The sequence below is a fragment of the Lipotes vexillifer genome, unplaced genomic scaffold, assembly GCF_000442215.2.
Source record: "Lipotes vexillifer unplaced genomic scaffold, Lipotes_vexillifer_v1.1 scaffold314, whole genome shotgun sequence".
Lineage (NCBI taxonomy): Eukaryota > Metazoa > Chordata > Mammalia > Artiodactyla > Lipotidae > Lipotes > Lipotes vexillifer.
In genome coordinates, this window is record NW_006777107.1 from 1,156,135 (window position 1) to 1,162,300 (window position 6,166).

Consider the following 6,166-nt stretch of genomic DNA (forward strand, 5'->3'; position numbering starts at 1 on the left):
TGGATAAGTTTATAAGGAATGATAGGGCTTGGACAATAACTGGGTATCAGAGGAGTGTTGGAGGAATCATGGGACAGAAGAGGTGAGAGGGAGGCAGTTTCCATGAACAGTCTGCATTCCAAACTCCCCATTAACAGCTTGGACCGCCAGGCTGGTGGCGGGGAGGGGCAGTGAAGGAGGAGAATGATGCTGACCAAGAAGAGAGAGGCTGATGGGGGCCAGGAGAGGGAGGGGGAGAGAGAGACAAAGGCAGGGGGTGGTGTACAATACCTGTGCGTTGAGAAAGATAGACACAACATTGTAAAGCAACTATACTCCAATAAAAATTAATTGAAAAAGAGGAACAAAAAAGAATGATGGAAACAAGTCAGTTTAAGCTTCAAGACAGGAGAGCGCTGCCATTCTTGCTTATTATGTGAATGGTCAAGTCTTTCTGAATATCTGAGCACCAGCAGTGAGCTCACCTGAAGAATCTCTGCTTCACTTTATCAAAGGTGATGCTCAAAGCAGTTATTAGAGGTGAGAGATTGTTATAAGCTATAAAAAGTGACAGAAAGGCACACTGCCGAGGCAATCAAGGAATAGACACAGCCAAATTTGAGCATTTGAGAGTAGGTAAATTGAGATACAACACAACTTATAAAAAAGCACAATTGATTAAAAAAATGGATAAATTGATAAAATTTAACAACTGGTACATTGATAATATTTTCAATAAAATTTAAAACTTCTGCTCTTTGAAAGATACCATTAAAAAAATGAAAAGGCAAGCCAAAGACTAAAAAAATATATTGGTAAAAGCACATATCTGATAACATGTACCTGTAACCAGAATATATAAAGAACTCTCAACTCAACAGTAAAATAACAAACAACCCAATTTAAAAAACACCAGAAAATAAATTCTGAAACTTAAAAAATGGGGAAAAGACTTGAGTAGACATTTCACAAAAGGTAGAATAAGGATGGCAAATAAGCACATGAAGAGATGTTTAACATCATTAGTTATTTGGGAAATACAGATTAAAAAGAAAATTAGACACCACTACAATCTATTGGAATGGCTAAAATCCCACAAACTGAAAATGGCAAATGCTGGTGAGGATGCTGAACAACTACAACTCTTATAAACTATTGTTAGGGATATAAAATGATACTGGCACTGTGGAACAGTTGGCAGCTTCTCATAAAGTTAAACATACACTTAACTACAACCCAGTAATCTTACTTCTAGATATCTACTCAAAAGAAATAAAAATTATGTTCACACGAAAACCTTTAAGTAAATGTTACAGCAGTTATAATTACGTATAAGCAATTGCCTAAAACAGGAAAGAACTCAAATGTCCTTCAAGCAGTGAATGGATAAACACAATGTGGGACATCTGCACAATGGAATACTACTTAGGAATAAAAAGGAGTGAATTATTCTGCTATGGAAATGAGTACTCAAAAAATTAAAAATAAAATTACCATATGATCCAGCAAGCCTACTTCTGGGTATATATGTTCAGAGGAAATTAAATCAGTATCTAGAAAAGATATTTGCACACCCATGTTCATAGCAACATTATTCATAGTAGCCAAGAGACAGAAGTAATCTGAATGTCCATTGACAGAAAAATGGATGAAGAAAATGTGGTATATACGTACAATGGAGTATTATTTAGCCTTAAAAAAGGAAATCCTGTCATATGCTACCTCATGGATGAAACTTGATGACGTTATACTAAGTGAAATAAACCAGTTACAAAAATACAAATACTGTACGATTTCACTTATAATGAGGTATCTAAAGTAGTCAAACTGTTAGAAACAGAAAGTAGAATGGTGGTTGCCAGAGAGGCTGGGGGGAGGGGGAAATGGGGAGTTGTTCAGTGGATACAGAGTTTCAGTTTTGCAAGATGAAGTTCTAGAGATCAGTTGCACAGCAATATGCATATAGTTAACACTACTGTACTGTACCTTAAAAATGGTTAAGATGGTCAATTTTATGGGTTTGCCACAATAAAAAAAGGAATAACTACTGATACACTGATACTACTGATACCTCTCAAACGCATTATGCTACGTGAAGGAGACAGACTCATATTTACTGTATGATTCCATTTATATGACATTCTAGAAAAGGTAAAACTATAGAGACAGAAAACAGACCGGTGGTTTCCAGGTCTTAGCATTAGGGCAGGGGTTGAATACAAAGAGGCACAGGAAATTTTCCTGGATGATGGAACTGTTTCATATCCTGGTTGTGGTGGTGGTGAATATACAACTGTATGCAATCTTTAAAACTTAAAGAACTGCACAATAAAAAGGGTGAAGAATTGGTATATTGCATAATGGTGATACCATTAACAGAAATAAAGAAGTGAGGCATTGACAGTTGGCAGGAAAGAATCTGACTTTGAACATGGTAAAGTTGTGTTGCTAACGAAAATATCTAGGAAGAGAGATTCAAAGGGGACCCTTGATGGGAATGGTTGAAATCGTTGAGAGAGGCTGACACCTGGGGACCAAAATCCTGGGGGAGAGTTGTGTGTAAGGCTGTGAGAGAAGAAAGAGAAGCTGTCAAGGTAAAGAAAACAGAGCCTAAAAGCAGGAGGAAAGCAAGATGGTACAGTGTCCCCCGAAACCAAAGAAGGAGGAAATTTCAAGAAGGGAGGAGTAGTTGACGATATTAAATACTGCAGAATGGTGAAGCAGGATTAAAAAGCCAGTTGGTTGAACAACTGAGAAGTCAGTGTTGACTTTAATGGAAGCATTTGTACTATGTGTGAGACACTGTAATACTGGGTATGAATAACTCCACATATAGAGACACTCTAATTTTGTCGGAAAGGGCTTCAAGAGTATTCAGACTTTAGCTGAACTCCATCTGGGCATTTGCAAGACAGTAGACCTTTCTACAAACAGGCAAGTTTTTGCTTGTAGGTCTCAACATACATATGGTTTATTACATGCTTTTGGAAATGTTCCATGTCAACATTCAAAAGATTGTGCTGTCCTGGAAATGAAACTTTATGCAAATTTATCCATGCAATCAATAACCATTTTCCAAAGCAGCACTGTATGGATTACTCAGGTTCACCCTTTATGTAGTACAGTATAGTGTCTTTCAATAAGAGGGAGAAAGACATAGCACTTTGTATCTATAGAAGCCTGTGTAAACTTCTAGTCAAGTATCTGAGTGACAGTTGTTTTATAAGAAGTGCTAAACCTCCCTGCAGTGTGCGTGTATTTTTGTGGAGATAGTAGTGTGTGTACAGGGTTGTCAAAAAGCTCAGAATCCCAACTCTTGCCTTGAGCATCCGAAATTTCATCAGGCTTCTTTTGTTTTAATAACTTTGCTGAGGTATGATTTATATATCATAAAATTTGCCAATTGTAAGTGTACAGTCGAGGATGTTTAGTAAATTATATATAGTTGTGCAGCTATCATCACAATTCAGTTTTAGATCAATTCCAACACCCCAGAAACTTCCCTCATGCCTGCTGGTAGTCAATCTTCGCTCCTACCTTCAGCCCCAGGCAACCGCTGATCTGTTTTCTGTCTCAATCTTTTGCCTCTTTCTAGAAATTTCACATAAATGGTATCATTCAACGTGTAATATTTTGGGTCTGCCTTCTTTAACTTGATACAATGTTTCTGAGGTTTATCCATGTTGTAGCATGCATCAGTGGTTCCTCTATGTTACTGAATAGTATTATTCTGTTGTATAGATATACCATGTTTTATATACCCATTCGCCAGTTGATGGACATTAAAATTGCTCCTGGTTTTTGGATACTATGAATAACACTACTGTGAGCATTCATGTGCAAGTCTTTGTGTGGGCATATGTTTTCATGTGCTTATATTAGCTAGCTCTTCGTACATCTCCATGGTAAATATCTACGCAAATCTTTTGCCTATTTTTAAAAAATGGGTTATTTTGTCTTCTTATTGAGTTGTAAGAGCTGGTTCTGGTTCTTACCAGTAGTCAAGTCTGGATGAAATGTATGTTCTTTGAGGATGAGTTAATTCTCCCTACCTTATGCCTTCACTTGCCACCATCATTAATGTGTCCTCAGCCTACCTCTCTAGCACCTGCTTTTTTCATCTTTTTCAGAGTCTTTTAGGATCAGAATCCCAGGCATTAAGCTCTAGCATGGGCTATCACATCCTCTTACCAATCTTATCCACCCTGAAGTCCCATTCCTTCACCTTGTCCTGTGATACACCTGCTCATTTGAAAACAGACTCCCAGTCACCCTCAACTTATTCTCTAATGACTCCCCCACTTCCTCAGGAACTGAAACTCTGCTTTCACTTAAAGACCACAACGTCTTTGAAACTCTTACCAATAGAGGCCACACCTCTCTTTCTTGCTGACCTACAGGGAGGAGGCAGATGACTTCTCGCCTCCTAACACTGCACTCAGATCCCAGTGCCCTGTTATATCTTAAGAGCTGCCAACCCTTTCTCTTTTGCAATCTATGTCCTCCATTAACATTATTTTCTCCCAATCTTGCTTGCTGATGTAACCAGTTAACACTTTCCTTGTTTTCAGTTGTTATCCTCAAGGATTGAGACATTAACATTTTTCTAACTCCACATGTCATAGTCCTCTTGACTTATTAAAGGCAAATAGAATATTCCATCCACCACCCAGGCTCCTCAGCACACTCTAGACCAAATCACTTAGGTCATTCAGCTTCCAAGACCCTTCTTGGGCACTAAGTAGCAGTGGGCCCTGCTGACCATATCCCATTACTTCTTGAAACTTTCTCTTCCTCTGGGTCTCCCACCTCTCTGCTTTTCTCCCTTACTTCATGTATGTAGGTTTCTCTGAATAACTGTATTTGGACTTTCAAAAGCCTATTTCCAGCCTTGCCCTCTGCTATGGACTGAACTGTGCCCCTCCTTTCCAAATTCATATGTTAAAACTCCAACTCCCATTGTGATGGTATTTGGAGGTGAGCCTTTGGGAGATAATTAGGTTTAGATGAGGTCATGAGGATGGGGTTAGTGCCCTTACAAGAACAGACACCAGAGAGCTTACTCTTGCTCTCTCCCTAGCATGAGGCACAGTGAAAAGATGGCCATGTGTTTTCCTCACCGGAAGCTGACCACACTGGCACCCTGATTTCCCACTTTTACCCTCTAGAACTGCGAAAAACAAATGTCCATTGTTTAAGCCACCCAGTCTATAATACTTTGTTATGGCAGCCCTAGTTGACTAAGACAACTAAAGAGTTTGTACAAGCTGCAGATCCACATTTCCAACTGCCTGACAGACACTTCTGCCTGTATGTCCTACTCCCAAGTCAAACTCAATATGTTCAAGGCTCAATTGGTACTTTTCCTCCTAAACCGGCTTTTGCTCCTCCTAAACCGGCTTTTGCTCCTTTTTGCTCACATACTTGTAATTGCACCAGTATATAACTTTGCTCAGCTTTGACTTTCATCAGTTTCTTGCTAAATATTGTTGATTCTACCTCTGAGATGCCTTTCCTTCCAACTCTTTTCTGTTCTTACAATTTCTATATTATTTCAAATTCTACCTCTCACTTTGTCTTCCTGCATCTACTCCTCTCAAAACATCTTACAGAATAAAGAAAGGCTGTAGTGTAATCTGATTCACTTTAATGTTTCCACATGGCCAGAGAATAAATTCCAGACTCCCTAGTTTGCTTTCCAAGGATCTCTATGACCTACTATGAAAATATTTTTCTCAATTTATTCTCATAAGTTCCCTTTGAGCCTTCTATTTTTGCTGAAACACTGCTGCTTACTGTTTCCTTAGAACTTTACAGATTTGTATACTTTCCTGCCCCTTTGCCTCACCTGGATTGGCATTTTTTTTTTGTCCATTCCATCCTCCTTTAAGGCCCATTTCAAGCACCACCTCCTCCACCAGGTGAAAGGGCAGTGTGGTAGATTTGGCTGCCCAGGTGAGTCTGCCCATGGTCTTGCCTACCCTCATAGCTCAGGTGCACGCCTTTAGAAGCTTGTTCTGAGACAGGAGGATGACCATTGCAGATAAAGGAGGGCACATTTCTAGCTAGGCCCACACTGCTAGACGTGCCTCAGTTACAGCTTCTTCTGCCCTTGAGCTATGAGTGGCTGGGGTAATCCCAGTCTACTTTGTGTGAGTTAGTGATGGACATACCTTCCCATTCCTGC

At 39.4% G+C, this 6,166-nt stretch overlaps 1 protein-coding gene across 2 annotated transcripts in view; it reads right to left on the bottom strand.

Moving 5' to 3' along the window:
• The window catches only part of MET (MET proto-oncogene, receptor tyrosine kinase), a 135,567-nt gene that overhangs the window by 3,185 nt on the left and 126,216 nt on the right, over positions 1 to 6,166 (bottom strand). The gene's annotated exons all lie outside the window — the stretch shown is intronic.